This window comes from Cnephaeus nilssonii, assembly GCF_951640355.1.
Source record: "Cnephaeus nilssonii genome assembly, chromosome: X".
Taxonomy (NCBI): Eukaryota; Metazoa; Chordata; class Mammalia; order Chiroptera; family Vespertilionidae; genus Cnephaeus; species Cnephaeus nilssonii.
The window spans coordinates 92,981,307-93,001,469 of NC_137071.1; positions in this window are offsets into that span (position 1 = coordinate 92,981,307).

A 20,163-nucleotide genomic window follows, 5' to 3' on the forward strand; every position below is an offset into this window, starting at 1 on the left:
ATTTTACAACAGACCCTTTAGCATTTCTTGAATTGCTGGTTTGGTGGTAATAAACTCCCTTAGTCTTTTTTTGTCTGTGAAGCTCTTGATTTTACCCCCAATTTTGATTGATATCCTTGCTGGGTACAGTATTCTTGGATTCAGACCCTTCCTTTGCATGACTTTGTATATTACATTCCATTCCCTTCTTGCCTGATGTGTTTCTGTTGAGAAATCAGTCACCAGTCTGATGGGGGACGCTTTGTAAGTAACTTTCTGTCTCTCTCTGGCCACTTTTAAGATTCTTACTCTGTCATTGGTGTTTGCCAATTTAATTATAATGTGCCTTGGCATTGGTATTTTGGGGTTCATTTTGTTTGGGACTCTGTGAGCTTCTTTCATTTGTGTGGGTTATTTCTTCCCTATATCAGGGAAGTTTTCTGTCATTATTTCTTCAAAAATGTTTGCTATTCCTTGCTCAGTTTCCTCTCCTTCTGGCACCCCTATTATGCGGATGTTGTTTCGTTTCCTGTTGTCCTAAAGTTCTCTTAGGCTCTCCTCCTGCTTTTTAATTTTTTTTCCTAGATGCTGCTCTGCTTGGGCATTTTTTCCTACCTTGTCCTCTAGCTCACTGATGTGGTCCTCTGATTCTTCTAGTCTACTGTTGATGCTTTCTATTGAGTTATTTATAGCAGCGATGTCATTTTTCATTTCCTCTTGGTTCTTACACATATTGTTGAATTTGTCTTCCATTCTTTTCAGCCACCTTATTACCATTTCTCTGAATTCTTTCTCTGACAGGTTGCTTGCCTCCATTTCTTTTACTTCCTTTTCTGGTGATGCCTGCTTTTCTTTCATATGCAGGCTGTTTCTTTGTCTCCTCATGATCTCCCTTCTCCAGGTGTCTGGTTATGTAGTTCTCTCTCTCTCCTTTCCGTGAGGAGGTGCAGAGCCCCTCCGAATCCACGTGCTTGCGCCACTTGGGGACCAGTGTTCCTGGTTTCTCAGCTGTTCGCTGGGTGTCTTTTTTGTAGATTCCTGGGATTTTCAGGCTTCCGACAACATCCACTCTCCCCTTCAAGATGGCAAGGTCTCCGTGTCAGAGCCAGTCACTCTGGGAGGGATCCCAGCAGCAGTGGAGGCTGTGCAGTCAGGAGAACCGCGTCTGGAAATCCCCCACAGTCCCCTGGAGTATAGCTGGCCCGCAACTCACAAATAAACACTCCCCATGTGACCACACACTCTCCCTTTGTTCTCTTACTCATGCTCTATCATGCAGTCTGCCTTCCCGTCAGTAGCCATCTTCCATATCTCCTCTCCAAAATTTATAGAGAACTCATACATCTTACCATAAGAAAGATTAAACAATCCACTCAAAAAATGGGCAAAAAACTTAAATAGACACTTTTCAAAAGTGGACATACAGAAGGCCAAGAGACATATGAAAACATACTCAAAGTCACTAATCTTCTGAGAGATGCAAATAAAAACGACAATGAGATACCATCTTACACCTGTCAGGATGGCTATAATTGACAAATCGACAAGGGACAAATGCTGGCAAGGATGTGGTGAAAAAGGAACCCTTGTCCACTACTGGTGGGAATACATACTGGTGCAGCCACTATGGAAAACAGTATGGAGTGTCCTCAAAAAGTTAAAAATTTTATCCAGTAATCCCACTTCTAGGAATATATCCCAAGAAATCAGAAACCCCAATCATAAAGGACATATGCACCACTATGTTCATAGCAGCACAATTTCCATAGCTAAGATTTGGAAACAGCCTAAGTGCCCATCAGCAGATGAGTGAATTAAAAAAAAAAGTGGTACATCTACACAATGGAATACTACACTGCTTTAAAAAGGAAAGAACTCTTACTATTTGCAACAGCATGGATGGACATGGAGAGCATTGTGCTAAGCAAAATAAGCCAGTCAGAGAAAGATAAATATCACACACACACACAAAAAAAAAGATAAATATCACATGATCTCACTCATTTGTAGAATATAATGAACAACATAAACTGATCAACAAAAATAGAGCCAGAGAGATAAAAGCATTGAACAGACCATCAATCTTCATAGGGAAGGCAGGGGAGGGGGGCTAAGAGATCAACCAAATCACTTGTATCCATACATATAGCATAACTAATGGACACAGACACTAGGGGAGTAAGGGCATATGCTAGGAGGGGTAGGTGACTGGGGAGACGTCAATTGGGGAAAAGGAGACATATGTAATCTATACTAATAAAAGAGAAAGTTGCAAATTGGCCATACCTTTGCGACACCCACCAGCCAATCAGACGTGAGTATGCAAATTAACCCAACAAAGATGGTAGTTTAATTTGCATACACAGGTGCTGAGTGGCCAGGGGCGGGGCTGGACACAAGGTTCCGCACTGCCCCAGCTACTCAGGGCCTCTGGGCAGTGTGTAAAGGCAGGGCCAGAGCAGAAAGAGGTGGTTCCAGGGCCGGAGCGGAAAGGCGGTGCCAGCAGCCAGTGAAAAGAAGGCCCATTCTTCCATGAATCTTCGTGCATCGGGCTTCTAGTACTATAAATAATACTTTAAACAATAAATAATTTTCTTTTAAAAATACTTGAAATGACAAAACCAAAAAATTTGAGAAGAGATTAATGTTTGATAGTGGATAAGGACCAGGGAAGGAGATGAGATTGATGATAAAGGGATATCACAAGGGGGTTCCTTTGTGGTTACAGAACAGGCCTGTATCCTGACTGTGGTAATGATTACACAAATCTATATATGATTCAAAAGGCCTAGAGCTACACGTATATGTATACACACACATGCATGCACACACACACACACAAATTAGTGCATATAAAAACTGGTTAAATCTGAGTACTAGATGTATTGGTTAATAATAGCGGATTTTGTAATCAAAGAAAACACAATAATTTCAAGGGAAACATAAAAAGTTCTTTATTCAAAGTAATGTCCATTGCTAGCTACACATTTAGTTCATCTTTCAGGTAATTTGTGGATACCGTCCCAATAGAACTTTTCTTGTTTTAAGGCAAACCATTCACAGACCCAATTTTCCACTTCTTCATACATTTTGAAGTGCTGCTCAGAAAGTGTGTACCATCGATCGGAACAAGTGGTGATCTGAAGGAGTAAGGTCTGGTGAATACAGTGGATGGGTTAATACTTCCCAGGCAAGATCTTTTAACATGTCTTTAACTGGTTTTGAAGTGTGTGATTGTGCGTCATCATGAAGCAAAATTACTTTGCCGTGTCTTCTGGCACATTCTGGTCGTTTCAATCAAAGCGTGGTCCAAATGGATTATTTGCTCTTGGTAGCAATCAGTATTAATGGTTTCACCTGGTTTTAGAAGCTCATAATACACCACACCACCCTGATCCCACCAAATGCAGAGCATTGTCTTCTTTCCAACGCGATTCGGCATTGCAGTCGACGTTGATGGTTGACCTGGATCAGCCCAGAATTTTCTGCATTTGGGATTCTGAAAATAAATCCACTTTTCATCGCCAGTCACAATTCGGTGCAAAAAAGTCTTTCTTTCATGCTGTTGAAGCAACATTTTACTGAGGACTTTTTGGTTTTCCATTTGTCTTTCATTCAGTTGATGTGGCACCCATTTTCCTTCCTTTAAAATCTTTCCCACTACTTGTAAATGATAAGAAATTGTTTGCTGAGCAATGCTTAATCTTTCTGCAAGTTGTTTTTGAGTTTGACACGCATCTTCATCCAATAATGCTTGTAATTGTTGGTCTTCAAACTTTTTCAGTTAACCTGGACGTTCTTTGTCTTTCACATTGAAATCATCACTTTTAAAGCATTTAAACCAGTGTTCACAGGTATGTTGAGGTGGATCATGTTCACCATAAGCTTTCCAAAGTATTCAGAATCACTTTTCTTCAAAATAATGAATTAAAACTTCCCATAAATGCTTTTTTTGCACGAAATTCGACATTTTTAAGTGTAAAAATATATATGATGTTAACCCTTGGCACTCGCTTGCTTTTTTCTCGATTCCTTTATTCTAATGCTAACCATGTCGAGTCACACTCGACATCCGAGTGCAAAAGGTTTTAACAGCTACAGAAAATTTGACATATGAAGTTTTGAAGCTTTTGTCAATACAACAAAATAGCATATATATCAAATCGCATATATCTCAACATATGTATAACACCATCTATTGAAAACAATCCGCATTATTAACCAATACACCTAGTATGCTTTGTAATCTAGTTAGCAGTTTTATAACGATGCATGTCAATGTCTTGACTTTGATATTGTACTGTAACCAGCTGGGTTAAGTGCTTACAAGACTCAGGTACTATTTTCCAAATTTTCTATTTGTTTATAATCATTTTAAAATAAAGACTTAAAAAAAAAAGAAATGCTGGCTAGAAGAGATACACCACAGCAGGCATGTTTATACACTGGTGTGAAAAGTAAATTGTTACAACAATTAGGCCACATATATCAAGATTTCTACAATTATTCCTACTCTTTAATCCTGTGGGACTCTATCTTTGGGAGTTGGTCAGATAATCATTCAAAATGCATGTACAAGAATGTGCACAACACAATACCAATGAGATAGAAACAACCTGACTGTTTACTCATGGAGTTACAGCTAAGTAAAGGAAGCTTTATCCATTTGGCAAATTATCATGCAGTCCCTAAAAACCATTATTTTGAAGAATATTTAGTACATGTGGAAATGTCAGGTAATAATCTGAGTGGACACCAATAAGTATATTGTAATTCCAAATTTAAAAATTAACTAATAAAATTCTACAAAAATAATCATAATATTCATAAGGGCCAACTCTAAGTGGTTGGAATTTATGAAATTTTTATTTCTTAACATTTAACTAAATTTCCAAATATATACAACAAACATGCATTACTTTGCAAGAAAAATGTGTATATTATTTCCTACTTCTGTTCCATCATCCTTCTTCCCATATATATATATATGTGTGTGTATGTGTGTGTGTGTATACACACATATATATATATATAAATGTATGTATGTGTGTGTATATATACACACATACACAGTGAGGAAAGGGAAAGAGACAGAGAACGATCTAGCTTAGTATTTCTCAGACTTTCATGTACTCTTGTTAAAATGCAGATTCTGATTCAGTAAGTCTGGATCCAGGCCTGAGATTCTGCATTTCTAACAAGTTCCTGTCAATATTGCAGGTCCATTTTTGAGAGGCAGGAATCTAGCATAGCCAAACCGAAAACAATAAACAAAGAGCTCTGAATAGAAAATGCGTTGTCCTGAGACCACGCCATCTTGGGAAACAGAGCTGCCTGAGACTCGGATCCTGGCTTCTAACACAAACCAGGACCCTGCAGCCACTGGGGACAGAGAACTGCTATCACAGCTTCAGACAAACAACAAGAATCCAGACTTCCCGGCAGATTTCCGTGAGTCAAAGAGTCTATCCCCCTCCTCACAGGCGCTGATAGCGCCATAGTAACTGATAGACCCGCCCCTCCCCCAAGCTGCTGAGCGCCCACAGGCCTGCAGAAAGCGCCATAGTAACTGATAGACGCGCCCCTCGCCCAAGCTGCCGAGCTTTGCGCAGGGACGCGCTCCCTCTTAGGGAATTTGGCGCGCGCTCGCGCACGGGACAGAAGCAGCTCCCCGTCGGGAAATCTGTCAGTGCGCACAGAGGGCTCCCCTTCGGGGAATTTGGGGGAATTTGGCTCGCGGGGCACAGCTCCCCCTTCGGAGATTCTTAAGAGGGGCTTCCCTTTGGGGAATTTGGCGCGCAGGACGGACTCCGCCCCCCTTCTGGGACTTTGGGAGAGTGCACTGAGCCGGCTCACCTTCAGGTTTTTAAGAATGTGCGCTCTAGCCGGTTTGGCTCAGTAGAGAGAGCACACACAGGACGCAGCCCCACTTCAGGGAATTTGGCACGCCGGACACAGCTGCCTGGGATCCCTGACTCACAGCGCATTCACACTAAGAGCCAGCGACCCCAATTGTTGGTGCGTGCACACACAGGGACCCTGATTCTCAACGAGAAACCGCACAAGGCAACAGAGACTTTGACACTCGAGTCTTGGTGCAGACACAGGGAAACTCTGACTCCTGGCACATGCTAAGGATCTCATTCTCGGCACATACCAACAGTGTGGTGCAGACAGGGCCCCTGATTCTAAATGTAAACACGAGACCACACGGAACACTGGGGACACTGATCCTGGGCAAGTCTGGTTCCCACCAACCAAAGACATCCACACGTCCTAGTGTCAGTGCACTTCAGTGAAACTAGGGTAGAGCGAAGTCCCCACAGCACACGGCCCAGGTCCACGCAAACAGAAGCTTGAGCTTTCTGGTAATAGCCAGAATGGGGAAACGAAATAACTCACAGAGGAAAGAAAATGTGGAGTCGCCAAGAAAGGAAATTAGTGAAAATGAAGCTTGCAACATGACCGAAAAGGAGTTCAGAGTAATGGTCATGGAATTTATACATCGGATGGATGAGAAAATCAACAACTTATGCAAGAATCAGGAAGAAATGAAAAGTGATATAGCTACAATCAAAAACACCATGGAAAGTTTCAACAGTAGATTACAAGAAGCAGAGGACCGAATTAGTGAGTTAGAAGATCAGGTACAGAAACAAGCTCAAGCTGAACAGCAATTGGAGAAAAAAATTAAAAAGCAGGAGGAAAGCCTAAGGGAGCTTCGGGACAACATGAAACGAAGTAACATGCGTATAATAGGGCTGCCAGAAGGACAAGAAGAGCAGCAGGGATTAGAAAATCTATTTGAAGAAATAATGACAGAAAACTTCCCGGATATGGGAAAGATAAAAGTTACGCAAGTAAAGAGAGTCCCAAGCAGGATCAACCCCAAAAGACCCACACCAAGACATGTCATAATTTCAATGGCAAATATAAATGATAAAGAGAGAATCCTAAAGGCGGCAAGAGAGAGACAGAGAGTTACCTACAAAGGAACACCCATCAGATTGTCAAATGATTACTCATCAGAAACACAACAAGCTAGAAGTGAATGGAAGGAGGTATACAAAGTGTTGCAAAGCAAAGGACTGAATCCAAGAATACTATATCCAGCAAGACTATCAATCAAAATTGAAGGGGAAATCAGGAGCTTTGCAGACAAAAAAAGCCTCAGGGAGTTTATCACCACCAAACCAGCAATGCAAGAATTGCTAAAGGGAATACTGTAAAAAGAAGAAATAAACAGGTAAGAAGGAATACAGACACAAAAATAGATATGACTGCAAACAAATACCTTTCAGTAATAACTTTAAATGTAAACGGACTAAATGCTCCAATCAAAAGACATCGAGTAGCTGAATGGATAAAAAAACACGACCCATATATATGCTGTCTACAAGAGACCCACCTCAGAACAAGAGACTCACACAGATTGAAAGTGAAGGGATGGAAAAATATCTTTCAGGCAAATGGAAATGAAAAAAAAGCTGGGGTAGCAATACTTATATCTGACAAAATAGACCTCAAAGTAAATGCCATAACAAGAGATAAGGAAGGCCACTTCATAATACTAAAGGGAGAAATCCAACAAGAAGAAATAATTCTGGTAAACATATACGCTCCCAATATAGGAGCACCCAAATACATAAAAAAACTCCTGGAGGATATCAAGGGAGAGATTAATAGCAACACAATCATAGTAGGAGACTTTAATACCCCACTATCACCACTCGACAAATCCTCTAAACAAAAAATCAGCAAAGAAACAGCAATCCTAAATGAATCACTAGACCAGATGGAATTAATTGACATCTTCAGAACATTTCACCCCAAAGCCACAGAATATACATTCTTCTCAAGTGCACATGGGTCATTTTCAAAGATAGACCATATGCTGGGTCACAGGCAAAGTCTCTTCAAATTCAAGAAGATAGAAATTATATCAAGCATCTTCTCAGATCACAGTGGCATAAAACTGGAAATCAACTACAATAAATACAATCCAAAGAAATCAAACACATGGAGACTAAACAGCATGCTATTAAACAAGGACTGGGTCACCAGAGAGATCAAGGAAGAAATAAAAAACATCATGGCAACAAATGACAATGAAAACACAACAATCCAAAATCTATGGGACACAGCGAAAGCAGTCTTGAGAGGGAAGTTCATAGCTCTACAGGCCTATTGCAAAAAACAAGAAACAATGGTAATAAATTACTTAACCCTACAACTCAAAGAGCTAGAAAAAGAGCAGCAAGAAAAGCCCAGTGTAACCAGAAGGAAGGAAATAACAAAGATCAGAGTGGAGATAAATGACATAGAGACCAAAGAAACAATACATAAGATCAACAAAACCAAGAGCTGGTTCTTTGAAAGGATAAACAAGATTGATGGACCTCTAGCCAGGCTCACCAAGAAGCAAAGAGAGAGGACCTAAATAAACAAAATCAGAAATGAAAGAGGTGAAATAACAACAGACCCTGCTGAGATACAAAGGATTGTTACAAAATACTACGAACAACTCTATTCCAACAAACTGGACAATCTGGAGGAAATGGACATATTCCTAGAAAAATATAACCTTCCAAAAATCAATCAAGAAGAATCTAAACAGCTCAATAGGCCAATAACTATGGACGAAATTGAAGCAGTCATCAAAAAGCTTCCGGCAAACAAAAGCCCGGGGCCTGATGGCTTCACAGGAGAGTTTTACCAAACATTCAAGGAAGAACTAAAACCTATCCTCCTCAGACTATTCCAAAAAATTCAAGTGGAAGGAACACTTCCAAGCTCCTTCTATGAAGCCAGCATCACCCTAATACCAAAACCAGATAAAGACAACACAATGAAAGAGAATTACAGACCAATATCCCTCATGAACATAGATGCCAAAATCCTCAACAAAATTCTAGCAAATCGGCTCCAGCAGTACATCAGAAAGATCATACACCATGACCAAGTAGGATTTATCCCAGGAATGCAAGGATGGTACAATATCCGCAAATCAATAAACGTGATACATCACATAAACAAATTGAAAGATAAAAATCACATAGTCATATCAATTGATGCAGAAAAAGCATTTGACAAAATCCAACACCCTTTCTTGATAAAAGCTCTCAACAAGGTGGGAATAGATGGCTCATACCTCAACATAATAAAAGCTATATATGATAAACCCACAGCAAACATCATACTCAATGGACAAAAACTAAAGACATTTCCCCTAAGAACAGGAACAAGACAGGGATGCCCACTCTCACCACTCCTGTTTGACATAGTACTGGAAGTATTAGCCATTGCAATTAGACAAGAAGAAGAAATAAAAGGCATCCAGATTGGAAAAGAACAAGTAAAGCTGTCTTTATTTGCAGACGACATGATATTGTACATAAAAAATCCGAAAGACTCCGTCAAAAAACTAATAGACTTAATAAATGAATTCGGCAATGTAGCAGGATACAAAATTAACGCCAAGAAATCTATGGCCTTTCTATACACCAATAGTGAACTTACAGACAGAGAGACTAAAAAGGCAATCCCATTTACCATCGCACCAAAAAAATTAAGATACCTAGGAATAAACTTAACTAAGGAGGTAAAAGACCTATACAAGGAAAACTACAGGACACTGAAAAAAGAGATAGAGGAAGACGTAAACAGATGGAAGAACATACCATGTTCATGGATTGGTAGAATCAACATCATTAAAATGTCCATACTACCCAAAGCAATCTATAGATTCAATGCACTCCCCATTAAAATACCAACGGCATATTTCACAGACCTTGAAAGAACTCTCCAAAAATTCATCTGGAATAAAAAAAGACCCCGAATAGCCACAGCAATCCTGAGAAAGAAGAACAAAGTAGGAGGGATCTCAATACCAGATTTCAAGCTGTATTACAAAGCCACTGTTCTCAAAACAGCCTGGTACTGGCACAAGAACAGACATATAGATCAATGGAACAGAATAGAGAATCCAGATATTGACCCAAACCACTATGCTCAATTAATATTTGACAAAGGAGGCATGAACATACAATGGAATAAAGACAGTCTCTTCAATAAATGGTGTTGGGAAAATTGGACAGATACATGCAAAAAAATGAAGCTTGATCACCAACTTACGCCATACACAAAAATAAACTCAAAATGGATACAGGACTTAAACATAAGACGGGAAACCATAAAAATACTAGAGCAATCCACAGGCAGCAAAATGTCAGACATATGCCAAAAGAAATTCTTCACTGACACTGCCCCTAGGGCAATGGAAGCTAAAGAGAAAATTAACAAATGGGACTACATCAAAATAAAAAGCTTTTTCACAGCAAAAGAAACCATCAACAAAATAACCAGAAGGCCCACTGCATGGGAGAACATATTTGCAAATGGCATCACTGATAAAGGTTTAATCTCCAACATCTACAGGCAGCTTATACAACTTAATAAAAGGAAGATAAATGATCCAATAAAAAAATGGGCAACAGACCTAAATAGAATCTTTTCAAAAGAAGACAGAAGGAAGGCCAAGAGACACATGAAAACATGCTCAACGTCACTAATTATCCGAGAGATGCAAATCAAAACAACAATGCGGTACCATCTCACACCTGTCAGAATGGCTATCATCAACAAATCAACAAACGACAAGTGTTGGCGAGGATGCGGAGAAAAAGGAACCCTCGTGCACTGCTGGTGGGATTGCAGACTGGTGCAGCCACTGTGGAGAACAGTATGGAGTTTCCTCAAAAAACTGAAAATGGAACTCCCATTTGACCCAGTAATCCCACTCCTGGGAATATATCCGAAGAAACTAGAAACACCAATTAGAAAGGATATATGCACCCCTATGTTCATAGCAGCACAATTCACCATAGCTAAGATTTGGAAACAGCCTAGGTGCCCGTCAGCAGATGACTGGATCAGAAAACTGTGGTACATCTACACAATGGAATACTATGCTGCCATAAAAAAGAAGGAATTCTCATCATTTGCAGCAACCTGGGAGGAATTGGAGAACATTATGTTAAGTGAAATAAGTCAGTCAATGAAAGAAAAATACCACATGATCTCACTCATTTATGGATAATAAAGAACATTATAAACTTGAACAAAAAGATAGATACAGAGACAGTAAAGCATCAAACAGACTGTCAATTTACAAGGGGAAGGTTAGGGAGAGGTGGGGGAGATAAGAGATCAATCAAAGGACTTGTATGCATGCATATAAGCATAACCAATGGATGCAAAACTCTGGGGGGTGGGGGCATATATGGGAGTGGGGTGTGGGGAGGGCAATGGTAAGATATGTACACATATAATACCTTAATAAAAAAATTGAGAAAAAAAAAAGAAAAAGAAAATGCGTTGTCCTATTTACTATTATTTCTATTGAGATACATTGCAAAAAATTTACATCATGAGCCCCAGCTGGTTTTACTCAATGGATGGAGCATTGGCCTGTTGCCTGAAGGGTCCCAGCTTCAATTCCAGTCAGAGGCACATGCCCAGGTTGTTGGCTTGATCCCCAGTAGGGGACATACAGGAGGCAGCCGATCAATGATTATCTCTCATCATTGATGTTTCTATCTCTCTCTCCCTCTCCCTCTCCCTTCATCTCTGAAATCAACAAAAATATATTTATAAAAAATTTACATCATAAAGGCCTTGTCACAAACCTGTACCCACACCAGATTCTGGTGCACCAGGTACCACAAACAAGAACAATGTTTTTAAAAAATTCTCAGATTCTCAAATCTGACAAAGAAGCTAGGAACTGTTTCAACCAAATTAAAAACACCCATTCAATAAATTGTGCTAGGAAAGTGACTAGTGATACAGGTAGGAGAGCAACAGAATCATTTCAGAACAAATTCCAACAGATTAAAGAGACAAAGGTAAAAAATATAAATATATATATATATATATATATATATATATATATATATATATATATATATATATATATATATACTGAGTGGCCAGATTATTATGATCTCTGAATGCATAATAATCTGGCCACTCAGTCAGTGTGTGTGTGTGTGTGTGTGTGTGTGTGTGTGTGTGTATTAATATTAGAGGCCTGGTGCATGAATTAGTGCATGGGTGGGGTCTGGCCAGCCTGGCCAGGAGGAGGGGACATCGGCGGTTGGCCGGCCTGCCTGCTGGTCAAACTCTTGATCGAGTGGGCAATTTGCATATTAGCCTTTTATTATATAGGATTACACTGAGTGGCCAGGTTATTATGATCACCCCATCAGTACTTCTTTGGGCCACCTTTTGCCTTCAATACTGCGGCGATTCTTCTTGGCATTGACTCCATGAGATGTTGAAAGGTGATGCGAGGAATCTGACACCATGCCTGATGAATAGCACTGTCCAATTCTGTGAGATTTGATGGTTGTGGAACCAGCTGCCTGATGGCTCTTTTAACTTTGTCCCACAAATGCTCAATTGGATTGAGATCTGGTGAGTGTGGGGGCCACCTAAGCAAGGTAAAGTCTCCCTCATGTTCTTGAAACCACTCCTGCACAATACGAGCACCGTGGCATGGCACATTGTCTTGTTGGAGGAAGCCATCTCCATTGGGATATGCCATCAACATGATAGGATGAACTTGATCAGCAATGATACTTAGGTATGTTGTGCTATTCAGACATTGTTCCACATGAATTAAAGGGCCCAAATCATGCCAGGAAAACATGCCCCAAACCATAACACTGCCCCCACCAGCTTGAAGGGTTGTACTCATGCATATGGGGTGCATGCTTTCATGCTGTTTCTGTGAAATTCTCACTCTTTCATCTGCATGATGCAACTGGAAATGTGATTCATCGGACCACATGACTTTTATCCAATGCTCGACTGTTCAATCCTTGTGTTCCTGTGCAAATTGGAGACATTTTATCTTGGTAACTGCAGACAGCAAAGGTGTTCGAACACGCCTTTGGCTTCCATATCCCATATGATGCAGTGTACGGCTAATTTGCCTACAAACATCAGGTGGTCATAATAATCTGGCCACTCAGTTTCTAAAACTCCTTCTTGGTTCAGGAACATTTACCATGGAATCTTCTCCTGGCCATAATAGACTAATGTGCCAAACTCAATCCCAGAAGGCTTACATGAGTATCACATCAACTTTTCCTGCTTTACATTCTTCTCCAGCTATTGACATGACAGTCTCTCTTTCTCCCTCTTTTTCTCTTTCTCAAACCCCTCTCATTCTTTCCACTTGAAAGTAAGCTATCTAAATGAATTTCCCACATTTACTTTCTTGTCATACTCACTTCCTATATAAAAATCAGGGCTCTCCAGAGAAGCAGAACCAATAGGATGAATGGGTGGGTTGATGGATAGATAGATAGATGATGATAAGATAAATAGATGATAGATCGATACATAGATAGATAGATGATAGATAGATAGATAGATAGATAGATAGATAGATAGATAGATAGATAGACAGATAGATAGATGATATGAGATTTATTAATGGAATTGGCGTTCCAAAATCTGACATCTGCATGCTGGAAAAGCAGAAGAGCAGATTGTATAATTCAACCAGAGGCCAAAGGCCTTAAAACCTGGGAGAAAGGAGGGGTGTCACATATCTAATCAGTGCCTATTTGAAGATCAAGGGAGAGAACCTATGGATATGAAGAAGATTGTTAAGGAATCAGACTTAAGAGTATGAGATCCTTACCAATTTTACCTGAGTCAAGAAATAATTCTCTCTCTGGATATACAAAGAAGAAATAGTGATGAAATTGTGCTCTAAAGATGGCTGGAGTCAACCAGATTGGTTTCTGAGTGGATGCAGCCTGGTGAGAGGTTTGCATGGTGGGAAAAAAAGTGTTTTCATTTCCAGGACTGATTTAGTAACCAAAGTTAAGAAATTAAAAGTGGACAGGCAGGCATTATCTGCAGTTAATGTTTTTTGCAACTATGAATGCTGGAAAGGACAAATCAGGTAGTTAGTGCAAGCCAGGGTCTTAAAGATAATGCTTTTACATCAAGACAACTTTCCCCTGAGAATCCCTTGGGGCCAGAACCAAAAATGTTCTTGCTTTTTACAGCAATCTTCCTGGCTGCTCTCAAGAACATTTATAAACTGTTTTATATGTACTAGAAATCAAAAGAGTTACAATTATGATTCTGAGCGCAATGGTTAGATATATTAAAAAGCAATGACCCTTCCATTAAAAGGCCTCACTCATGAGTATGACATGTATAAACTGCCATCTAGGGAATCAGGGAAAAGTTCTGCAATAAAGCCTTATCTCTCTTAGCAACATCTCTGACAACCAGTAGAAATTCTGAATGACTTGTCCTCTGGGCCACTGGCCATATAAAGTCACTGAACCAGAAGCAAAATATGAGTGATGGATGGAGATAACTGGTTAGTTAACATAAATGGATTTTTGAATTGAGCAAAACTATCAGAATTACTCTAGTATTATTAGAGTTATGAAAAATAATTTTTCAAAATTAATTTCTAAAATTCTTAAAGAGTTTTCATTTAGATGGCTTCTAGATTTTTTTATTAACACTGACTAGCTACCTCCTCTCCTTACATATATAAGTGCAAGTTTAACAAATACAAATATCAATATCTAAAGCACCTTGTTTAAGTTTATATAGCCTATCTATATATATTATATGTATGCTACCAGAAATATAATTCATGGAGGGTGGTCCCTCAGCCCGACCTATACCCTCTCCAATGTGGGAGCCCTCGGGGGATGTCCAACTGCCAGTTTAGGCCCGATCTCGAAATCCGGGACCTCTGGCTCCTAACCACTCACCTGATTGCCTGCCCTAACCACTCTGCCTGCAGGTCTAATCCCCCTAACTGCTCTCCCCTGCCAGCCTGATCCCCCTAAATGACCTCCCCTGCTGGCCTGGTCACCCCTAACTGCCCTCCCCTGCCAGCTTGCACCCCTATTAACTAATTTTTTAAAATCTTATCCCTTTCACACACAATTGTATTTGACTTCCTTATTGGCTTCTCCCTCTCAAACAATTTTTCTCTCTCCTTTAGGTAACACTTTTTCCTACTGACTCATCATTTATAAACTTTTCTTTCCTCCTTATTTCCTACTTCTGTTCCATCATCCTTCTTCCCATCTTTCTCCTACCCTCCCTCCCTCCCTCCCCACATTCTTTCTTTCCTTTATCTTTACCCCTCCCCTCCCTTCCCTTTTCCTTCCGTCCCACCTTAATTTTTTTCTTCACTTCCTCCCTCGGACCTGCTTTGCTCCCTCCCCCATTTCTTCCTTATTCCCATTCTCCTTTTAAGCTCTGCCGACTCCCCTTTAAAACTTTTCTTCCCTCCCTCTTTCTCTCTCATCCTACCTTTCCCATACACTCTTCTCTACTTACTTCCACTGTTTTAATATCTATCTATCTACCTGCCTAATTATTTACTGTCATTTATCTTTTTTTCTTTTCTGACTCCTACTTTTAAAATCTGGCCCCAGTACACAACTATACTTGATTTTCATTATAGCTCCTACAGTTCACTCATACATCCTCTTTCCTTCTTTAACTCTGCTCTCTACTGACTCCTTTGTAAAGTTCTTCCCTCCCTCCTTCCCTTCTTCCCCATCTTCCCCCCTCCTCCCTCACTCCCTCATTCTTTTACTCTTTTTACAGGCTAATTAAAAATTCTATGCTTTTTGTCCTTAGTACTGACTGCTTTCCTCTCTGGGACCTGTAGCTGCCTCTGTTTGGGCACTCGGGCCCCTCTAGCACCGGCTTTGAGGGGCCGAGCTACAACGCAGCTGTCTTGCCTACCATGGCCCACGCCTACCCCCTCCAAGTTGGGGGAGGGTCCAGCCGGCCTGGGGCCAGCTTCCATCATGGGGACCACTGTGTTACGTGTGCACGCATGTGCATTCATGCGTGCGCAAGGCTTTTCTCTCATTGAGTGCTAAAGCGGGGGACATGGAGGCCTTTCCCCCCTAACCCCTCCACGTGCCCATGCCTCCAGCAGCTCTCTGTGTGCTCCCTTCCAGAATTCACAGGCGACAGCTGTGCTTGTGCAGGCATGGTTAGGCCCAGCTTGTCCTGGGGAGGGGGCTTTCTGCCCAGTATGCAAGCCCCCGTCCGGGTCAGACCAGGAAGATGAATGAATGGACGGCTGGAGAAAGCCACAGCAGCTTCCCTGTGTTGTGAGGGTCACCTGTGCACTCTCTGTTGTAGTGCCCAGGCCCTTCCTTAGTGGTATTGGGTCCACAAACTCTCGATTTGCATGTGTGACCCCTTCCGGGGGTCACTGCCAATGCGCGTACCCCCGGTTGGCATCTGCCAACCAGGCCCCAAGAACTGGCCTTCTGCCATGTGGGTGTCTCCCTTCAGCTCCCCCCCACCTCAGGGGGGTTGGTGGTGTCCTGGGCAGAGTGCTCTTGGACGGGGCGCGGTGTCACCGGGGTGTTTGTTGGGAACGTGCACCCAGGAATAAAAGAGGACTCTGGTGCCGGGGGCAGAGAAGCGAGCCTCACGCAAGTCCCCCTGCTGCCTGCACACCTGCTGGTCTGTCACTATGCAAATTGGTCAGTACTAGGACACTGTAACGGTCAATTAGCATATTACCTCTTTATATGTATAGATATATCCTCTCTAATAAAAGAGTGATATGCAAATTAACCATCACTCTGCTACATAAGCCACACCCACAAGCCAATCAGGATGAGTATGCAAATTAACCCCAACCAAGATGGCTACCAGAAGGGAGGCTTGGGTTTCCCCAGCAACAGAGGAAGCCAAGCTTTCCACACACTCTGGCAGACCCAGGCCTCCACTCAAGGATACAAAGTTTCAATTATAGAAGGTAAACAAATCCAAACAGAAATGGCAGCAGCCACGGATTGAGCAGTAGGCTTGGCTCCGTTCTAGGCTACAAAGTTTCAATTGTAGAAGGTAAATAAATTCCAGATACCAGGGCCTCTGCTTGGGTCGCCAGGGACATGGCTGGCCTGCAAACCACCACAGGCCCCTCGCCCAGGCTTCTCCACACCCCAAGGGAACCCCACCCTGATCCAGCACACCCTTTATGGCAAACCAGCTGGTCCCCACCCGTGCACCCCATGCACCAGGCCTCTATCCTATGTAATAAAAGAGCAATATGCAGATTGACCATCACTCCAACACAAAAGATCAAGATAGCTGCCCCTATGTGGTCAAAGATCCTGGCCCCATGTGGACACAAGATGGCCACCACAAGATGGCCAGCAGGGGAGGGCAGTTTGGAGGGACCAGGCCTGCAAGGGAAGGCAGTTGAGAGGGACCAGGCCTGCAAGGGAGGGCAGTTGGAGGCGATCAACCCTGCAGAGGAGGGCAGTTAGGGGTGACCAGGCCGGCAGAGGAGGGAAGCTGGGGGCAAACAGGCTGGCAGGGGAGCAGTTAGACATCTAGAGGCTGGCATGGGAGTGGTTAGGAGCTGATCAGGCTGGCAGGCAGAAGCGGTTAGGGAAAATCAGGAAGGCAGGCAGGCGAGCAGTTGGGAGCCAGCAGTCCTGGATTGTCAGAGGGATGTCCGGTGGTATCGGGCCTAAACGGGCAGTCAGACATCCCTCGAGGGGTCCCAAATTGGAGAGGGTGCAAGCTGAACTGAGGGACACCCCCCTGCCCCCATGCACGAATTTTGTGCACCGGGCCTCTAGTTTTTATATATTTAATATTGTATGCCTGAATATTTCTATTATACAATATAGCTTGGAATATAGTAGAGCATATGCTTATTAATATACATATGTCTAGGCCTTATGTAATAAATAGAAATATATAAACCATGCGAAAAGAGAAATGGAGATACATGCTTTATATGTGACTGTTTAAGCAGCAAATTTATCATGCTGAGCTTAATATTCCAATAAACAGTAATTTCTCATTTAAAAATATATATATTTTCATTGATTTCAGGGTGGAAGGGAGAGGGAGATAGAAACATCAATCATGAGAGAGAATCATTGATCAGCTGCCTCCTGCCCATCCCCTAATGGGGATCAAGCCTGCAACCCAGGTATGTGCCCTGACCAGGAATCAAACCAGGACCTCTTAGTTCCTAGGTCAACACTCAACCACTGAGCCACACTGCCTGGGCTCATTCTTTGCTAAAATTTAAGAGTATCTCTTTCTTATATTTTTGTGAAATATAGCATTAATAAATAAAATGAAATTATAATAAACACCTAAGAAACCTCAACTAAAAGTATCCAGATCCCAAATTCCAATTCATGGGAAGGAGGGCTGTCCTTCAGTCTATTCTCTGGGACAGCAACTGTCTGTCTTATAATTCAACTCATTCTGATACTATTTACCTAGAGATAGCATGAGATTCCACAGGTTAATGGCTCAGTTATACAAGACTGCTCCCCACTTCAGGCTCCAGTGCAAAGCCAAAGTTCTCACTTGCCCTTTTGATCAAGGGCTACAATGACCCCCTTCCAACTCAGGATGCCAATCTCAAGCCCAGGTTGCTGCAGACTTATTGACCAACTGGCTATAAATCAAAGTTTCCCATGATTCCCTCCTCAGGTTTGATTAATATGCTAGAGTGGCTCACAGAACTCAGGAAATATTTTACTTACTAGATCACCAGTTGATTATAAAAGGATGTAACTCAGGAACAACCAGATAAAATAGATGGATAGGGCAAGGTATGGGGAATGGGCACAGAGCTTCCAAGTCCTCTCCAGATAGGACTCCCTCATAGCACATCCATGTATTCACCAACCTGGAAACTTCCTGAACCCTGTCCTGTTTGAGTTTTTATTGAAGCTTTGTTACATAGGCATGATTGATTGAATCATTGGCCATTTACAATTGAACTCAATTTCTAGCACCTTTCCCTTCCCTTGAGGTAGTGAGGGAAGGAACTAAAAGTCCTAACCCTCTAATCACATAGTTGGTTCTCCTTGCAAAACAATCCCCTCATTTAGGTTACCTAAGGGATTTCTAAAAGTCACCTTATTAACATAACACTTTTGTGGATCTTATCACAAGAAATTCTAAATATATATATATATATATAATAAATCACATTGACACATGAGTAAAAAAGAGATCTTGCTGGTACCCACAAATCCCTAAGTATGCCCTCCAGATCATCATAACACCTAGAAGGACATCACTATTCTTAATTGTAATATAACTTTTTTTTTTGCTTTTCTTTATGGTTTAACCTCATATGTATGCAGTTCCAAACCTTTCAGTATAGTTTCCCATGGTTTTCAAAGTTCTATAAATGGAATCACTATATGGTTTTTTGTTTTTTGTTTTTTTGGTCTTGCTTTTTTTCACTCAGCATAATGTTGTAATATTCATCTATGTTGTGCTTGGCTGAAATTAATTCATTTTTATTGTTATACTAGAGGCCCAGTGCATTAATTCATGCATGGGGGGTGAGGGAGGGATGTGTGGGTGTGTCCCTCAGCCCAGCCTACACCCTCTCCAATCTGGGACCCCTCAAGGGATGTCCGACTGCCTGTGGGATCCCAGTGGGATCGGGCCTAAACGGGCAGTTGGACATCCCTCTCACAATCCGGGACTGCTGGCTCCCAACCGCTCACCTGCCTGGCTGCCTGATTGCCCCTAACCACTTCTGCCTGCCAACCTGATCACCTCCTAACCACTCCCTTGCCAGCCTGATTGCCCCTTACTGCCCTCCCCTGCAGGCCTGGTCCCCCCCAACTGCTCTCCCTTGCTGGCCTAGTCTCCCCCAACTGCCCTCCTCTGCCGGCCCAGTCACCCCTAACTGCCTTCCCCTGCTGGCCTGATTGCCCACAACTGCCCTCCCCTGCAGGCCATCTTGTGGTGGCCATCTTGTGTTCACATGGGGGCAGCCATCTTGTGTGTTGGAGTGACGGTCAATTTGCATATTATTCTTTTACTATATAGTATCATATTCTACAATTTACTTATAAAGAACATTCTATAATGGCCAATTAGTTTATTTCCAGTATTGGGCAATTTGGAATAACGTTATTGAACCATGTCTATAAGAATGTATTCATTTAGGGAATAAACATAAGAGTAGACTTTTGGAATCATTGTTATACTTCATTAGAAAATGTCAAATTATTTCCAAAGTAGTCAGATCTATTTTTTACTCTCCCTAAAAGTGATCTCATTTTGGTTGATTTTAATTTAGTATTTCTCACAGCCTAGCAC